Here is a 20,655-nt window from a genome sequence, read left to right as displayed (position 1 = left end):
TAGTGTAATGCTTCAAGGCACACACTTTTTCCAATTTGCAATGAAATATATATAAAAAAGAAGAAGTCATAATAGTAATAGTTGTTTTGTCTCAACAGAAAACTAATGCTACACAGTCTTGACCTTTTTTTTTTTTAAAGAAAAGAGAGTTCTTAAAAATTCCACATACACCAGGATTCTGTGCGACTTTTATCATCATGCCTATAAATAGAATAAACCCTCATATGGGCCTACAGGTGGAAAGCTGTGGCAGCTCTTTGCTGTATTTTTCTTTGTGTCTAAAATGGGAAGTCAGCGCTGTGACTTTTTTTGCATGTTCATTGTGTAAGAACATCTGTTCCTGCCAGGCCGCCAGTTACTCTGCCTGTCCCCCTCGCGGCTGCACAGGCCACTGATCTCACCACCGAAGACAAAAGACTGGACATCTCTCTGACCTTGCGGGATTGTCCACACCCCTCTTTCCTCCCTCGCCTTTTCTTTTTGCTCTGCGGTCTCCTCTCTCTCCCCTCTCAGCGCAGTCAAGAGGAGAGTGATCAATCATTAAAATTGTCATGGGCTCTGGGAGTGGGATTGTCAGGAAGCCCACCTCCGTAGGAGACGGTGGGGGGAAACATGTTGAGGAGTTAAGGAGCTGCTGTTGTTGGGTTACACCTCTAGCCCTGTCATCCATGGGAGCAAGCCTCACCGAGAGACATCAGTGATACTGGCTGCTCTTTTCCACCAGGCTAGACATGAGTCAGACTTGAAAATGCGGTGCTTGTTTGCAGCACTTTGCAGATGAGGTATCTAGTGAAAAACAACTGCTGTGCAATCAAGCAGCTTCTATTGCAATTCAATGACACCAGACTATTTACAGTATAATTCACAGGTGGAACAGAAACAACCGTTGCATGGAGGCTGTCTCAGCTGATTTTGGCTTGTACGTTTTTCAAACCGGGACATTGTTGTCTGCAGATTCGCCACCACCTCATGCAGAGGCAGACAAAGCCTCAGTCAGACTCCCATCTCAAACAAAGGAGAATTCAGGCACAATATTCTCCGTATCTAGCACAAGGCCTGGGCTTTAGATTCCTCGATGGCGGGTGACAGGTCTTACAATGACCCCTCGGAATGACCTTGTTCAGTAACATTTCAAATCCTGCCAGTGTTTCTTCTCCCAGGTGAGGCAGAGTCTCCCTCTGCGCTGTCAGAGAGCACTGTCCCGATCCATGAAACCAATCATTCTTCGGCATCACGGAAACAGCGGCTGACAGCCACGGTTGCCATGGGCGTCCTCCCCTGTGACCGTCCTCAACAGGGGACCGGGGAGGTAAGGCCGCGCTCAGCACTCGCTGGTCGGGTAAAGAAGCTTTCGGCCATACAAAAGTTTTATTTATTGTATTGTGAGGATTGAAGCTACAGAATATTTAAAATGCCAACGGAGCTTTAGTGATGGTTGAATATGAAATCTTACAGCTACAAAGGAGGAGTCATAAAAAAAAGTATAGGATATAAATGAGCGAGTAAATTAATATTTCTCACAGTTAGCAATTGACACCAGAATGAGTAAGAATTACAATGTGATTATTGCAAAATAACACAAGTGGAGCTCAGTGAGACAGAGAACTTTGAGTATGAACGTACATATAAAATATTCATTGAGGTGTGAACATACAGGATATACACAGGCAACAGCACTAAAGAAACATTCCCGTGCTTGATATGCAAGCATACGTACCCAAAATGTCTCAGTATGCAGGCATGTGTGTTTTAATAACCGCTGAAACTAAAGTCAAATAAATGCTTTGACAGTGTTGTCGTCATAACCATTATGTTGTATTTCAGCCTTCCATTGTTCCACATTGGTGTGTCTCTGCCTACCTTTGTCTTTTGTCTTGTGCAATACTCCGTCAGAGTGCCGTGCGGTAGGATGTGGAGATAAGGGAGTTGTTTCTGCATATCTACTGTTTAGCCGCCCACTGGGCATTATAGGGAAAGGAGGTGAAAGAGAGAGAAAGTATGCAAACAAAACCACGCAGCCGAACAAAACAGTTAATACAAACAAAATCCGGGGGAAAAAAATGTAAAGGCCGATTCACGGTCAGCTGTGCTGGAAAGATGAAATAGCATTGCAGGAGTGTTTTGTAATCAATAATGCATGGCTGTCCATCTTCAGAAAAAGAGAAAGCCCCTCCAAACACACCAGAGGCATCAGACACTTTTCATTTCACGCTGAAGGTCAGCGGAGCAGCACGGACGTCCCTACAGTACAGAACACGAGGAAGTGAGCGCGGAAAGAAAAAACATTTTTACATTCCTTTCTTTGCTGCTCCGATCGGTGTTTACGTGCTGTCACAAAGGGACACTTTAAACGGACGAGAATATTCTGATGAAGTGCTTGTACTGTAACCAGGGTTGTTCCAAGACAGCCATGTAATTTGATCCCTGATGTAATCTAATCTTTTCAATAACATGTTTTAGATGACAAGCGGTGCTCCACTTTAGATTGCATCTCACAAGTTACACTTTAACGTGTATTTTACTCTTTAACTCATGTATCAGTACCAAAAAAAAAAAAAAAAAATGCACCTATAGTGAAGTACAACATTATTAAAAACATGTTAAATAATGACACAAACAAGGTAAGACTTAAAATAGTCCTTGAAGAGGAGCCAAACAGCATTTGGCACTTTAACTGATTTTTTAAAATGTATAATAAATAAATATTTTTTGATACTCAGCAATTAAAAAAAAAACGCTTTCAGTGTAATTAATTTCAAAATCCCTATTAAACACAAAATGATTACCCTCCTCCTTAACCTTTTCTCTTCTTCCCTTGCACTTTATATATAGGTACCCAATAAGTATTTTATTGATACCTCGTATAAATAATTACACCGTGATTTTTATAGGCTGTAATCTTAAACACTAATTATTATTCCAACTTATTTTGATTGCTATATTACTGTTTACTGTGGTGACTTGGCCTTCGTATGAATTCATCCTCACACTCCTCAACGTTTTTATGAGCAGCCATCTGTTCAGTCCAGATTACTGTTAAATATTAATCCCTTTCCCATCCTTGCTGAAATATGACGGTATGTTCATCACCTGCTTGGGAGCCATCGTCCGTATCGATTTCCCTCAAGCTTCCGCACATCTGGATGTTAAATTATTCTGACCTCAGCCCAGCCTCTCCTCAAACATGCATACGCGCTCGAGAAATACACACATACATAGTCACCCTTTGTACACACAGCAATACGGTGCATACTAATCTGTGAGTGCCTGAATGCAATTCACACATAGACACAAGCAAAAACTGGGTCCCATCCCCCGCCTTTCAGTCACAAGCGTTCAGAGTACATCAAAATTAAGGTTAGAAATGCTGACACGGATCCACGTAATCATGCACACGTGCACATCTGCGTGCACACACGCGCACCCGCCTTATCAAACTGCAGAAGAACCACATGAAGCCGTGGCCCCACGGCAGCTCAGATCAATTAGACACCATTAAAGGCTGTTCCCAGACCGGCCATGGAGACTTCCTAATGTCTTCTCTTCCCTCTGCAGGGTGCTAACAAAATCCATCTTCTCCCTCGCCCCAAACCTAATTACAGGTAGAGATGCACTGTGCAAAGATGAAAAGCTGGGAGACGCTTTGATGGATGGTGGACTCTTGCAAAACAGAACAAACAGGTAATTAACATGACAATGGGGATGAGGCAGGGGGCTCATACAAAGACAAGAGGGTGGTGGTGGTGTTGGAGCAAAGGAGTATGTGTATTATGAGTGATTGTTGGGTGTGTGTGTGGGGGGGTGGAAGAGACACAAAAGTGCAGGAGTAAAAGCTGAAAACTTTGATGTGATGTGAAATCCTTTCAGTGTGTGTTTGTGCTGCGACGAAGTAGAATAGATAACAGGCCTGCAGTGAGTCACCAGACACTTAATCGAGGTGTTGCAACCTCATGCAGGGGTAAATAATTTATCCTTCGACAACGTATACCTCGTTAATTCTTCATTACGGCATATTTATGGGTGAGTCGTGAAGACCTGGTAGCTGTATCGGTTTAAATTGTGTAGCAAGAGGTACTTCTCCTCTTCCAAACGTACAGCTCTGACCAAATTATTGCTAAGCTTCTTATTTCCCCGTCAGTTCGCAAGCTGAGATCAAGGAGAACGTGACTTTATTTGTCTCATTAAGACGAGATAACAGTAAAAAGTGAAGTGAAAGCAACATCACAGACTCCCCTCCTGTATTTTAGGGCTCATGAGAATAAAAAAAAGCTCGGTTCATGTCCTTGTGGAATTCCATACATTAGTAAATGGCTGTGCAACATGATTCCTCTATGTGTTGTGTGTACTTTTGTCAGGGTTTCTATGTGAGGATGGCAACAATTGCTTGGCAGCCAATTTGTTTGGTAAGCAGTTTTTTGTTGTTGTTATTTCACATGGTTGAAAAACCTATTATGAAAGGCTTAATTCACAGTTCCAGCATGGTCACAGATGAGCTCTCAAATGAAAAAGAAAATGGGTTAGCAAACCTGTGATATAATCACATACAAACAAGCTTAGTCTGTAACCGCATCAATAACAGATTGGCATCTATTATGGAAAACATAATTGAAAAATAATTTGTTTTGTTATTATTTCAAGATGGTGTTCCTCTTCTTCCTCTTAGCAATGTCTCAAAAAACTATTTGCAACAACAGGTTTGGCAGTAAACCATAACTTCCTCTGAGAGCAGCAACTTCAAAAAAAACCTCAGACAATATACTGTTGACAGAAATGGAAGGGTTGAACACACATACTATAAAAGCTCTGACAGCAGTAACAGTTAAACACATATTAGAGATCATGAACCACCTAAAACCTTACAGTTTGTCCCAACCGGTCCAGTTACTCAGAATCATGTCTGTGATGCCAGGTCTGGTACCAAAGTATCATCTTGTGCCTGTAATAATGTGCCTGTCTCGGCTGTGGGGAGTCGTTCCTGACAGCTAGCATTGTTCTGAAAGTGGATGGTTACATATTTTTAATCATGTAATTAAATGTGCAACAAAACAGTTAAAATGTTGACAAAAGTCTGAAGGGTCATGAGATGACTAATTGGTTGGGAAGAGTAAAAAAAGAAAATAAATTCTACACATTTGTATAAGTTTTCAAAACTTTTTGGGGGTAAAATATGAGATAATTTCCTGTAAAAGTGATATCAAACAATTATATAGGACATTTTCTGAAAACTCCCTTTCGTGGAACTCCCATCATCTCATAAGCGTATTGAATTTCCCCACATTTTTCTATAAATAAGATGATCTGTTTACATGCTGAAAAACACAGCGTTTCATTCAGAAACCTACATTGTAAAATACCCTTGTGGTGGCTTAAATTCCTCGCCAATGGCCATTAGCTCTGACCCAAACAAGAAAAATGCTGTAACCTTGATGGCCCATCACATGACTGAAACACACAGTAATTCCACAGCAGAAATGTTCCTGTGGGATTAGTGTTGTGGACAAGACTTCTTTGTTTTGGATTTTCGGTCTAACATTCTCTCAGCTCTAAAATGATTTCACAACTACAAAACCTCCTCTCTGCTCCAGTGTAATCGGACAAATCACACTAACCTGCCACCACCCAATAGCTATTAAGTAACCATAACCGCGCATCTAAAGCCAAGATATATGCCCGGTTAGCACAATACGTGTGTGTGTGTGTGTGTGTCGGAGAAGGGGTGCGAATGAGAGACTGCGAAATGCTTTCAAGAGGGACGCTCTGAAACTTCCAATGCACATTTGTCATGCTTTTAAGTGATTTACAAATGAGAGGCATGCAGGCTTTGTGAGGGGGAGACGGAGAGAGAGAGAGAGAGAGAGAGAGAGAGAGAGAGAGAGAGAGAGAGAGAGAGTTTTCAGTGAGAGGCTTTGTGTGTCTCTGCCTACCCACAGCATATAGATGGAGTTGGAAATTGTGTTTGTGCGTCATCAGTGGTCATTAAACCAGGAGATACACCAGAGCCACTGTAGTACGGTGATGAACGGGAGAGGGGAAACTGCAGAGTCCTTTAAAAAAAATGTATACATTATAACATTTATCATACATTGTATGGAATAAAACTATAACAACGATGCTGTTTCGTGACAAAGCAACACACATGTTGCTTTTGATATGCATTTAAATGTAGGAATAGTCTAAATATGTGTGTGTGTGTGTGTCATTCATTTATGTTCACTTTGTTGCAACTCCCCTGGCACCACACCGACTCATTCCCACACACACACACACACACACACACACACACACACACGCCACCACCACACAGTAATAATCAACAATATCTCAAGTAAACACACCAACTCCCATACAGTGACAACGTCTTGCCACTTTTTGACTCGTTTATTATGACTTCCCGTCAGTGTGCAGGTTTAGTCAGGCAGCCCTTGAACAAAGATGAGAGGGAAGAGGAAAAAAAAGACAGAGGAAGAGGGAGGAGGGACAATCTAAAAAGCCACCCATCCCCCACCTCGCTAAAAAAAGAAAAAGAAATGCATGCCTTGCCATGATTTCCTCCCTCACCTTCCTATATGAGCCCCGTGTTTTTCAACTCAAACTTTCCCATTCAAGTCTTCAAGATGATGAAAAGCACTTGAATGTGTCCTGATACATGCAACTTCATCGTCTCTTGCTATGATTAAAAAAAAAATTGTTGGCAAGTTTGCTGCAACAGGTTTCTGTGTGTATAAGCGGCTTTGATACGGTCGTAGGCTGTAACATATTGTTTCACTGAAAACATACCCTCCATATGTCCACAATTCTTTTGGAATGAGGTCATAAACTAACACTTTTCAATGTCAGCTGTTTTGAACATGGCTTCTGTGTTGGAGCTATTGTTGCTGGCTAGAGCTGTGTGTGTGTGTGTGTGTGTGTGTGTGTGTGTGTGTGTGTGTGTGTGTGTGCGTGCGTGCGTGCGTGTGGTTAATTCAGGCTTTGCAGAAGGGATTGGGGCTGGGTAGGGTGTTGTGAATTTGGATGGTGCTGGTGGTGGTGGTGGTGGGGAGGAGCGTGCTACCCCCCTATACACACACACACGCACACACACACACACACACACACACTCATCACTTCAGTAAAGTAAAACACAGATAGGGCTGATTATAAAGTCGCTTTGAGCACTTGGGGCAATACAAACAACAGCTGTCTGTGGCGTAAATAGGAAAGTCAAACACAGTTGCGTACACAGGCACACACTAACACACACACGCACACACACACACACACACACACACGGCATGGATATAATTAGCAAGATCAAGATAAGTAGAGGGCAACTCAAGACGTCTGTTTGTGGGTCCGTGTGTTTAGTGCGCTGCAAAACAACAATTTAATAAGTTTCACAATTGCAGAAAAATATGCACCAAATGTGAATGTGTTATTTACCATAAAGCTGGTAAACGTAAAACCAAGTTGATGCGAATGGAGAACCAGCACAAGGCTCTGTCACCATGATGTGTGATTTATATATTTAGCATGCACTGTTCGATTCATCATGCCCGGTTATGGATGTACAGAGTGTATGCAGGTTTCTAACCGGCAACTTATGCACAGGAGGCGATTAACTCTTTCAGCTTCAAGCCCTTTGGTTGGAATGACAACTTGTACACAGGTGGCCTTACAGCTCATGTGACGGGAGGCTTGTAGCGACATATTCCGCAAGTGTATTTGTATTGACCAGGTGGCTATTCTCTGAGGTCCAAGATTTTCATTTATTCTTCAAGGTGTTGATATGATTTGACTTGAAAAAACCTATTTGTTGCCAATTCAGTTCAATCTTTGTAAAGCAAATCTCAGTTCACTAACTATGATCCAAAATGTGAAATTATCACATTCTCCTTCAAACTGGGGAAAAATGGAAAGCAGAAACATAGCTAGATGATCTGCGGTCTACAAAAATATAAATAATATGACTTTTATTTCACCCAATATTTCAGGATACTAGAACCCCCAGTAGGGTATTATTAGGGTAGTATTAATACAGGGTCGGCCATAAAGTTGGAATAATTTGCAAATGTCTTGTCTTTTAAAGCGCCAAACAAATGTTAAGTATGAATTAATTTCATCTGGGAAATTTGGACACATGATATAATCATTGTTCAAAAGTGATTACTGATTCATTTAAATACAAGTAAACAGAGGATTGTGTCTGAAAACAAAATATTCCAACGTCAGGGGCAACAGTGTTCTACACTATGTGAAAATGAAAGTGATATAATGTCTTCTGCTACTCTGGGGAAGTTTTGTCAAGCCTGAGAAAATAACCCTGACACTGTCTCAGTGAAGAAATCTGGGTTATCTCACACACATCTTATAATTCTATAACAGAAAGGCTGTGTTACAAACGGTGAGTTATCAGACATATGTGTTTACCAGAAGCACATCCTGACCTCTGCTGTTTTGATTTTGATCAGTCTTTCTTTTATCTGTCTCTTGCAAATCCCTGAAGTTTACCTGCAACGGCGACTCCACGGATTGATGGTGTTCGTTTTGACAGTACGAACCCGACAACTGCTAGTGCAGTTAGTTTCAACAGCAGTTATAGCAGTAACGGTAGTAGTACTATCAGTTGTACTGGCAATATCAATTTCCACTTTTCTGTACAGACAAGGAAGCGAGTGAGTGCGGGGGTGGGTGTGATGGGGAGTGAGTGTGAGTGTTTGAGGTGAGGGTTAGGTGAGTTGGTATGTAAGCAGGTTTGAGATACTCATGCAGATTTTGTCAGTGTAATATAGGGGCCTGACCTCTATGGCTCCTCCAGTTGAGATCATATTTCATGGATTGTCAATAGTCCTCAGTGTCAAGTGTGAAAAGAATTGCGACACTGGGAGTCACCTAAATGTACTCATGTCAGTGTGTTTTCTATTACCTTTTGAGATGTCAACAAAATGTACAACCTGCCATAAAGTGGCACATTCTCATCATACTTCCACACCTTTATTCAAAACACAACAGTGCACATTAGCCTACAACATGAGGAGCACAGGTACTTATCCTTCATCAGATTATCTAACGCTGGTCTGTAGTTGTCAGTGTGTAACATTATGTGATTTAGATTTTTGTGTTTAAGACATATTGTAAACAAAGCATACAGCTCCATGGCTGGCTTTATTCATTAAAATAAAACCCAATTGTAAAAACAGAAAGGGATATTAATCATAGGCTGTATATTTTGAACGAAATCTCTGTGATTTCATTCATAGGTTTCTGGAAAGCAAAGTGGGTGGTTCCAGCCGTTGCAGAGTCAGGTTCGGTGGTGGTAGATACGATTATCATAACAAACGCTACGTTAGCAGCTAACCCTAGTGCTAGCTAGCTAGCTAGGCTAGAAAGGTGAGTCCACAATTCATGTTAGCAACTGTGATATTAATTAGGACGCTTATTTCAGCTGAAAAATGAAAATCATGCTTCTTTGTAATGAACCTTGTAATGGACACCTTTGGTGACTCAAACTAGCTGAAGTAATGCACACAGCTAGCAGGCTAGCAGCACACACAACCTTAAGCATCAATATAATTTGAATTGGTGAGTTATGTAAACATTCACAAACATAAACAGGGAAATTAGTCTAAGAGATCATAGCCATTTTTTTGTACCAGGCTGCAAAGTTTGGTGTCTTAACTTGGAGCTCGCTTTTGGGGCAAACCTCAAGTGGCCATTCAATGAACTGCAGTTTTGGCACTTCCACGTTGGCTCCATTTTTCATGTTGCCACTTGATATATATTTGCAATATGTAAAGTATATTTCAATGCATTATTAGCATAGCATATGGTTCCTGTTAGTATTTTGTGGAAGTCGGAATGTGTGAAATTGACTGTAAATGTACCGTTTTAGCTGCAGGCTATCTATTTAAATAGCCTGTTGCCATCTCTAAATGATCCAAGTCATCGTTTATTAAAGTGTGGGTCCGAGGGCCTATCCCAAATCTTTCTTTAAGGGAATGATTATTAATGAGAGTTGTTTCAAGTTATGGAAAAACTGTAACTGTTCAAATTAAATGTAGAATACATGTTGGAAACCATGTGTGCAATATGAGAGTAAAATTGCATCACCACTTGAAATATTTCATGTGAACTCAACAGCACAGAGAATTTCATATAAAATGGGTTGTTAAAAAAAAAAAAAAAAGCCTAGAGTAATGCTTCTGTCTCAATCTCATCACCTCAAATTCACACAAAAACACATTCTCACACAGTCGGATAAACACTGGAAATGTCACTCGTCTTGTTGAACTTTTGCACTGTAATGTGATGAAACCCAGCTGAGGGTGGGAGAAAAAAGAATGTCTAGCAACAAATTATACAGCTTTTCTGTACACCAAAGATATGCTTATTTTTCCACACTGCCCTGCCATTTTGTTTAAGCGTTGGCCTTTAAAGCAGGCGCCATACTAAACAGCACTTATCTGAACGATGAATGACAATGAATTGAATATTTACAGAAGCAAAGGATCAAGAAAAGATACGCTTTTTAAAGCCTGGTCTCTAGTTAAATAACTTACTTGACCTTATAAGATTATTAAAGTTTGGTTAATGTGAATAAGGAGTCACTTCCCTTTATATTAATAATAGATAATCACTTCTTATTGCTGACATTACATCGCACATTTCCTTGGCTTCCTCTGGCACATTTAAGTCAACCAAATTGAGATCATGTATCATCTCATGAAAAAAGTTGCTGTTACTAAAACCTGTGACTGCAATGTGTAGCTGCCTTGTTATGGGATGGCATGACACATTTCGACAGCAGCGCATTTCCCGCTGCTTGGAGAGCTTACTAAATTGGAGTAATAGAGCCAGACAATAATGTGAGTTAAGTCCTTTAGGGCAAGGAGCTGCAGAGATAGGCAAACAAAAGATAATCAATATCATATGGTGTGTCGCCCGGAGTCTAGACCAGCCTCTCGCCGACATACTCATCACATGCCTCTGAGCGGTTGTCTACCACCAGATTCAATGTCAGACACAATGTCAAACAGGCAACACGTCCAGGGCTAACGTGTTAATTACAGCATCATCACACAAATAAACACGGCGCTAATATGACAGCTTTCAAGGCAAGGTTTTGTTGCGGATGTGTCTCGAATGCAATATGCCCCTAATGATAAAATATTAACTTGACTGGTTGTAAAAAAAGGAGATATTACATAAACACATGCCCCCAGTTACACAACAACAGTTACACAGGAGCACTTTTGTATGCATAGTTTTCACAGCAATGATGCCGGGATATTTTTTTTTTTTACCTGATGAGAAAAGTGGAAGCGATACCAGAGAAGTGAGTTAAAAGGCAACAGTGGCATTGGACACCGTATATGCATTGAATACAAGCAGCACTGGATACAAAGCCGATGGCTGACACAATGCAAAGCACAACCGTGGCGGCTTCAAATTGCAGTGTGTGCCAGTGTATAGAAGGTTGATACACAGGAACGTATACGGCTACTATACACAAACATACACAAGCTTTACCTTTTCCTGCCCAGCCCAGCCCACCCCCCTACCCCCACCCTCTCCCTCCTCTCTATCTCTTTTGAACCTGAGGACTGATAGAGGCGCCTCTGTGTTTGAATTAAAGGGCTACGACGGGAGTGGATACTTCCGTTCCTTCGTGACAAGCTGAATGTGAGGTCCGCCGTCGCTGGTAAAATTAGCCATGAGTGCAAGCGTGGCAAAGTACAATAACAGCTCCCTGTCTGACTTCCTGTTTGCCTTGTGTAAGTCAGACGTGGTGATCCTTATGTGAGCTCTGCTCAAATGAAGCAAGGTTTGACGGTGAAATCACCACGCTGTGATATCGCGGTATTCTCGGTGTGTCCCTGATGGCTGCTGTTGTTTATTCTGCACCTTGTCTCTAGACATGAATGGTTGCTTTTGGAGGAGGAGGTGTGTGTGTGTGTGTGTGTGTGTGTGTGTGTGAGTGTGTGGGGGGGGGGGGGGGGGGTCTGTGTTAGCACTTTTGGACAGTTCTCTCCGCCGATCAGCTTGTGCATTTTTTTCAGTGTGTCATGATTTTCATGCGCAGAATGTGCCTTTATGCCTGCATGTGGCTGCTCCTGCATGTGTGTGTTCAGGGCTAGAGTGTGTGTGTGTGTGTGTGTGTGTGTGTGTGTGTGTGTGTGTGTGTGTGTGTGCACGTGTGCGTTTTAGAGTGATAATTCTGCTGAGAGGCAGGCAGACAGTAGGGGAGGGTGAAGGAGGAGGAAGAGGAGGAGGACTGAAGACAATGTGAGCTCTGCAGTATGATCCTGTATCCATCAGGCTGCCTCCTGCAGTCACCGCTGCTTAAAATGCACTGCCACAGACACACACACACACACACACACACACACACACACACACACACACAGACACACACACACACACACACCCCCACACACACACACACACACACATACAGGAAATGGCCTCAATCACTGCAGCACACAGTCCACCGTTTCTCATTCCAGATGGGATTATGATGTTATTACAGCACGATTACACCACATAACTATATTAGCAACTGAACACAACCTGGGACTTCTCAATCAGTCACCTTCCCTTCATACGGAGAGGACTTTTCAACAACCCCTCCCTGCCTTACACACAGCTAAACACTCCACACACCCTGAACTAACAACAGCAGGAGTCGGCCATTTGCCTTCATCTTCATCCTCCCTGCTGCTGCTGCTGTCGCTGAATTAACAATGATCGGCGTAATTTGAGACAATTGCACTGTGATGTATTGTCATTTTTTATGTCTCCGATTTTATGGTGGGAGCGTTCTGCAGGTGAATGTTGCGGGGCACAGCTGAGAACGACGGCGCTAAAAACAGCATGAATGATTACTCATGTGGGTGGATCCACCCTCACTTCCCCTCCCCACCCTATGGAATTTGATGAGATGGAAAGGAAAGGTGGTCAAAAAGAGAAGAAGAGGCGTAGAGGGAGGGGTGGCAAAAAAAAATGAGAGAGATGTGAAAAATTTAAAGAGGAGAGGAGGCGAGACGTGTAACCAGGAAATAGATGAGATCCAAAAGCTGTTTCAGATTGAGTCAACAAGATAGAGAATGAGAGTGCAGGCGAGGGAGCTGCACTTCCTCCTGTGACGATGAGGAGGTGAAAGAAACCCAGTCCCTCTCAATTCGAGACCATGCGCATTCATTTGGGAAACCTTTGTCCCCGTTGAAATATCACCTGAGGAGAAAGAAAGACAAATCGGATGCAGCGCGTGAGCACAAAGCTGCCACCATTTTCACACAATTAACAAAGAAGAACATTTGCATTCTGCATGTAGATTTACTTTTTCATACCTAAAACTACTAAATTCAGAGAGGTTAGGTATATCAGAGTCCAAAAAGACAATTTGTCACATTCAAAAGAGGTAATGTGATATCCCATAAATATTTCACACAGAATGGCAAGATGTGGGCTTCCTCCTGCTGCTCGGAGATATTGTATTTGCTCATGGGCTGGTTAGGCAACAAAGCACCCCCCCACCACCGCCCAAACACCCTCCACCCCTCCTCCCTGAGGTATCTCCTTGAGGGTTCTCCTTGCACTCCTTTGCCAGCTGACAATTAGCATGCGGTCGCTAATGCTCTACAAGCTAATTGAGCACAAGGGGGCTGAAGGTGTCAGTCACAGGAGAAGGCTTGTGATAGCTGCGTACCCAACACTCGTGCTGCTCCACAACAACACAAGAGAGGATTGGCTTTATTGAGGGGAAAGTCGGGGCCCAAATATTATGATATATTTAAATTGTGTTTTTAACGTAATAATAGGAGGGACAAATGGGGATGATGATTTGCCTTACAGTTATAACTTTGCTAGCGCTGGCCCTCAAGCGGCATTAGCATATGACTTATTAATTTTCCTTCTTCCATTAAGTGCGATTCAACCTGTAGTCAGGTAACACAAACATGCAATATGCACGCTAATGTAAATCAATGCTGCCTAGAACAAAGCGCACCCTGGGTAGCTATAATAAGAGCTGCCCTGAGGTGTGCACTTGTGTCTGCCACGCATGCACAAGCCGCTATGCATGCAATAGCATGCAAACGGATGCATGTGTGCATTGTTGTATGCATTTGCACCGCTGCCCCCCCCCCCCCCCCCCAACTGAGGTGCATTTTAAAATGCTGAGTGGGTGACCTGCAGACTGAAGGGCGTTCGACGACAGGGAGGCTTCTCTGTCGACTGGTTCGGAGAGAAAAAGAGAGCGAGAGAGGGAGAGGACACCTTGGTGTGTGTTTGGCCTGACATTCCCACTGACTTGGAAAGCAGGAATGGAGAGAAACAGAGAGAGAGAGAGAGAGAGAGAGAGAGAGAGAGAGGGAGAGGGAGAGGGGGGGGTGCTGTTTTAAAGACTGCTCTCTTACAACAGGAAGTATCTGAATAGTGACTCACACACTACAGGGAGAGAGAGAGAGCAGGGAGGTTCTGTTCATTGTTCAATCTATCACCAATGTTCGTGTGTTTGTTATTACAGTCATGGGTGTGAGAAGATGTCTTTCAAATCCACGCATGTAATAAGAAACCTCAGCAGTGACAGTGTCACACCTTTTTTTTTTTAAAGCCCAAAATGATGTATATTTGTATCTGTGTTTTACATGTTAAACATATCGTAGTGCGTGTGCAGGGAGGTGCACGTGCGCGTGCACGGGTGCGCGAGTAGATCACATTTCAAGAATGCAGCGCTTCGTTTCAGTAGATATGGGTGTGTATGTGTGTGTGTGTGCTGGAGGGGCTATCAGTGTGTTTCTCATGTGTGTACAGCTGAGTAGGTCATGTGTCATCAAGGATATAATGACTTGTATATTCATCTGCATGTGCGCTTCCTTACAGTTGAGGAAGCAGTAATGCACTTGGATGCTTGTGATACTCATTGGTCACCGTGTATGGATTTCAGATTTCATCTATCTATCTATGTAATATATATATATATATATACTGTATATATATATATATATATATATATATATATATATATATATATACTATCTACTCCTATACACACACAATTCCAAGACTGTTCACTGCAGTCTGAAGATGTCTGTGTGTCTTAACTCGCTGGTTCATCACCAGTCAGCAACATGGCTCCCTCTCACTGCTCGCATGCTGAGCAAACAAGCCTGACCTCTGCAACACCCACAACAACACTGTGGAGTGACAGTTATTACACATGACTCCAGCACACAATACAACTGGAGGTCTTTTAAACAGCAGCATAAAAAAATAATAATAACAACCTGTACAGCGTTGTGCTCTTAATGCCTGGGGAAAATAATATGTGATATGTTCGATACGTGCGGATAGGGACAAACGTTACAAAAGTATCACAAAAGACACCGATCCACAGTAGTGCATAATCACAATTACTGTCTGAATAACCACCATTGTCCAAACATCTCTACACCACTGGGTTATCACATTTACTTGTCATGCTTTTCTAGCTTTTCCAGTCCTGCAAGGAAGTTCACTTTAAACCTTTTTTTTTTTTACCTGGCATTTACTCAGCTTGTTGACACAAATTAATCAACTGATTTTGTTCTTTCCAAGGCTGATTTAAAAAAAAAGTAGAGCACAAGCGAAGTAACATTAGATCCACAACTATAACAGCAATGTACGTTGTAACACTTGCAGTTATACGGTTATTATGTCATTAACTTAGCTTGGAGTGACCTTTGGTTGTTGATTTGTCATTTTCTTTGTAATTGTCAGGCAGAACAGGACTGAGAACCTGCTTGACTGAAAATGAAGCAGTCATCCATTTGTATCAAAAACAGGGGGAACTGTGCCAGTAATAAGCAGGACAAATGCACATTGTTTCATTCCATTGAAGTGAGTGGGCTTCCCCAGCTTCCACAACCGAAAGAAGTTATTGAATCCTAACATTTCCTTGGAAATAAGAGATACGGTGTCATAGACATGAATATCCCCCCCCCCCTTTTTGAAACTGGGTGGTGCAACAAGGTGGATGAACGCGATCTGTATCTGTATAATGACCAAGAGTTACATTACATCTCTGCCATCAAATACATTGGTTTTGCATTGACACCATGAGTCAGAATAAGTCAACACGGTGGACATTCTCGCACTTTTTTTTTTTTTTTTTTTTGAGTCCCGAGCAGCATCAACAACTTTTCGCTGATGAGACAATAGCAGATAGTTCCATTTAATGCGGGAGGAACCATTCGGCCGCGGAAAAGTGGTGTCGGGAAATCCAGAGCGCGCGCACGGGGAGGGGGGGAAACACCGGGCTGGTATTTTCATGAAAGTCGTCGCCGCCGTTAAAACCCATCACGTGAGTTCACGCGTTCGTCTTCAGCTCGAAACCCGTCGGCGATGAGCGAATAGTAGCGGAAAGAAATCCCCCGCTCACCTCACCTCACCCCCCCGCCGCGGGACAGAGTGGACTCGACCTACTCAATCATGCACTTCAGCACACACTGCAAAGAGCATGCTTTCACCTTTGGGATTGTCTGCGCTTCTTGAAGTCACCCTGGATTATTCTTGTGGATAAATCAGGTACGCAGATCTCTGATTTCTCTCCCGTTTTTAGACGCGTCTGCGGGGTCTCGCTGCCCACCTCGTGCTGCTCCGGATGGGCTGGAGGTGGAAGGCGATTGTCGGATCTTGATGTATAAATAGGTTACATGCAGGCAAGGGTGTAGTGGCTGATTAAAGAAAGAAACATTATATATTGCATGACTGTCGTTGGATCATTTCATGGCAATAGAGGCAGAAGTGTGTTGGGAAAAAATGACACTTTCCACTATTCATATGCTTACGCGATAGACTACAATTGTAGAGCAGTTTAATTATACTTATATGTGAGTCATCATACATAATGACTGCATGAAGTCGGCTATTCAAATAAGAAATGTAGGACTTGACTGAGAGTGGCAGCACTGCCAACATCCCTGAGGTTAAGCAAACTTTCCACCGGCTCACCGACCATACACACACTCATCTCTTCCTTGAGTTTTTTTTTTTTTTTTGGACAACACACTCTAACCGCCGCAGCACCGGACACACACATTATTATGTGGCAACAATAAAAGTGCGAGTAGATTTGTTTTTATTTTAAATAGGAGCTCAATGTAAAAAAAAAAAAAAACATGAGATGGATGAACAGCTTTTCCTCTTCTTTTTTTAAATGATTGTTTTATTCACTCGGACACGCAGGGTGGATGTGGACGTTAGGTAGGGGTAAAGGAGGGGGGGGGGGGGGGTATATCCATATTAGGAAGCCGTGTCCTACATAGGCTAATAGACATGACACGACTGCCACTGAGCAAGGCACAGGTGCCAGCAGCCGGAAGTGTTCTTCACGTCACGTTAATATGAGGATCTGAAACCACTGGAAGATCTCAACGTGTCGCGTTATTTCTTCTTCTTTTTTAGAATCTCTGCGTCAATTCAAGCCACTCACAACTCATCTGCATGTAGTGTGTGTGTGTGTGTGTGTGTGTGTGTGTGTGTGTGTGTGTTTGAGGTGGGCGGAAGCATGTGGAGTAAAGGAGTGAAGGGAGGGGGAGGGGTGCGTGGAACTTTTTTTTTTTTTGTCTCCCAAATGATGATGCACCTACAGGATGTGAGCCTGCTGTTATGGTAAAGGGACACAATGGGATTAAACTGATACAGGGACGCAGCCGGGGAGGGGGGGTCTCAGTGCAAGACAGTCCGAGTGAGTGACGTTTTCTCTTTAACTCCATTATCGGACGTGTACATACAGGTGACTACCAGAACGAGGCTGTGCGGGTAACAGAAAGTATGCAACCCGATCACAGATAGTGTTATCTGCTCCGTGTCTGTTTACGCACGAAAAACTAGTGAAACTAGTGCGCATGTATATGTATGTGTGTGTGTGCGCGCGCGCGCGTGTGTATGTGTGTGTGTGTGTGTGGCTGGTGAAATGGGGACAATTGTTCAGCTTCTCTTCTGACTAAACACACACACACACACACACACACGCACACACACACACACACACACACACACACACACACACACACACACACACACACACACACGAACAGAGCAGCTGATAGGAAGCGCTGGAGACATGAATGAAACAAAGACACAGTGAAACGTGTGGCGGACTGAGGTTTGGGGGACAGGGACTATACACTGCGGGGACAAACTTTTCTGCTTCTCCTTTTTTTTCTCGCCCTCGATCTTGTCCTCGCTTTTTCACACAGGGCTTCTTTCCATTCGCGGTGCGTTCAGGTGCTCCCATAAACTCCAAACTCCCCCATTTCCGTGATTGAATTGCACTAGTTTGAGCAGAAACACCCTCCTCGTCGTGTCTGACGGGGAAATTAAGCTGTATTCTCTCTACTGCGACATGATCACATGCGTTTTTATCACAAGACCATCTGTATGAGCCCACCTATTGCGCTTCCTTATAGATGAGGGAATTGTGGGAAATGGAGTGGGGACAGATCAATCAATGTCATTGTGTTAAAAAGTAGGATTGTCTCCACAATAAATGCACTAGCAAAGTAACAAACTATTATATTTGAATCATAATTAAAATTGTCTGTCATGTGTACCATGTTGATTTACATATACTATTAAAATATAGCTAATTAACAACTATAACTTAATTATTTCCTCTATTCATCAATTAGTCTCTAACATGTCAGAAAATAAAGAACATTTCCCAGAGTCCAAAATAAGTGTCTTCAAATATCTTGTTAGATCAACAGTCTGTCAGTCAACAGCACAGAGTAGCACATTTGAGCAAATGTTTTGTTTTTTTTCCCCTCCTGTTAAAACATAGTTTCATATTAATTTTGTCTGACAGGTCAATTAATCCACTAATCATATCAACTCTATTACCAGCACAGTGTAGCTTAGCCCTGCGTGAAATACCAGTTCCTTATCATAGCAGACTATTAACACACCCACTATCCCACAATACCCACCCTCTTCATCTAAATTAATGACACATAGGCTCGGTAGATATCCGATATGACTCACTGACTACTGCATGTATAAGCATTATACATATTATATATTAAGACTGCATAACATTCGTTTTTAGCTCGGAGTCGCGATATTTCCGATACACCTGAAGGCAACGCCTGTGAAACGACAAGAGACAGCAGAGAGAGAGAGAGAGAGAGAGAGAGAGAGACGTAGAGAGACGTAGAGAAACAGCGAGGGGAGAGGGAGAGAGAGGAACCTGTACTGTTCTATAACACAAGGAGATAGGAATTCGCCAGAGATCATAATAATTCCACGCGATTGTTTTTGCAGAGTTGAACCTCGGGTCGCTGTTGTCAGTCCAGCGCTGGGAGACTCAGTCTATCTGTGTCGGATCTGGACTCTTTTTTTTTTTTTTTTTTTTAATTATTATTATTTGCTTTCGGAGAGCTGCACCGGTCACCCCTTTTTCTTCTCTGTGAGAGTGTGTGAGGGTTTGAGCTCAGCGGTGTTTTAACTGGTAAGGAAGTGACTGTATGTAATTATCATTGTTTGTTGTTTTGGGAGCGTTCGTCGGGCTGTTGCGAGCGCAACAATCTTCGGCTATCAATACAGACTCTGTTTCTTTTTTTTATTTTATTCTTTTTTTTTTTATCCACATTCTCGTTCCCCTCGAGAGCGTAGAATGGGGGACTGATTAAGACACGGCCAGCAAAAGTACATGTGCTACAATGGAGATAAGGGTCATTTTGAGGAATGTGTGACTGATAACACAGCGAAAGAAAGAAAGAGCCTCAGTGATCACAGGTTACACGTAGGAGGGCTGCTGTGCCAATAACAGGCGGAATTAAGTTCTTACAGGGATTTGTATAGTGATACAACAATGTTATAAAGTAGCAGAAGAGCGCTGTGAACTCACTAACCAGCAGCTGGAGCCGCTAAGTGGAGAATTATAGCCATAACACAAGGTGATAATAGGAGCAGGAATCAATCAAGGTCGCAATGAAAGCTATTAAACATTAGAGCGACCTACTGCGGGTTTATTATAGGGACATTATATGATTGGCACAGTGACCCTCCCTCAGGGGCCGGCTGGAGTATCACAGGAGATAGTTATGTAAACGCATAGTTTGCAGTGTAGAGAGAGAGAGAGAGAGAGAGAGAGAGAGAGAGAGAGAGAGAGAGAGAGAGAGACAAGACAGCGCGCGGCTGCGTGTACGTGCGCGCGCACGTGTGTCAAAACATGCTCACTTCCATGTTGTCTGTCGTTAAAGGGAAAGAAAAAAACAGGCATTGTCTTCTAAAGTTTAGTAGACTGTAGGGCAGGCACACACAGGCACACACACACACACACACACGCACACACACACACAACTTTTTTTCTTTTTCAGTACTTGGTGATATGAGCATTGTATTCCGTTTGGTATTGCAGTAATTATCTTTTGAGCTTCCCAGTGTGCATGCGATCATCAAACTGTGAGCTTTCTGTACTTGACAGCATTTCCCCCCTCCTCTCCTTTGATATCGTCTTTCTGTGGTCTACTTGTTTTTCTCTCTACTCGTATAAAGAAACGGTATTTTCTTCTGAGCGAGGTCTCACACAGAAAGAGATGGAGAGGAGGGAGGGAGGGAGAGAAGGAAGGGAGGGAGGGAGGGAGACAGCGTTGTTTTGCAGACAGGATTACATTGTCTACCCTATGTCAGATT

At 42.7% G+C, this 20,655-nt stretch overlaps 1 protein-coding gene across 3 annotated transcripts in view; it reads left to right on the top strand.

Annotated features, from left to right (window-relative positions):
* The first annotated feature begins 16,352 nt into the window (after positions 1–16,352).
* The window catches only part of LOC311024540 (zinc finger protein 516-like), a 43,280-nt gene continuing 38,977 nt past the window's right edge, over positions 16,353–20,655 (top strand). Inside the window, exon 1 of one of the 3 annotated variants that reach the window (XM_084026980.1) lies at positions 16,353–16,542. The gene's annotated coding sequence lies outside the window, so the exon portion shown is untranslated. Of the gene's footprint in view, positions 16,543–19,188; positions 19,469–20,655 lie in introns of those variants that run through there. The other 2 variants (XM_084026982.1, XM_084026981.1) reach the window with 2 other exon arrangements.

Source organism: Eutrigla gurnardus (assembly GCF_963514095.1).
Source record: "Eutrigla gurnardus genome assembly, chromosome: 14".
In the NCBI taxonomy this organism is placed as follows: Eukaryota; Metazoa; Chordata; class Actinopteri; order Perciformes; family Triglidae; genus Eutrigla; species Eutrigla gurnardus.
Note: the sequence above shows the minus strand (reverse complement) of the source record. Positions and strands in the feature narration are given on the sequence as shown.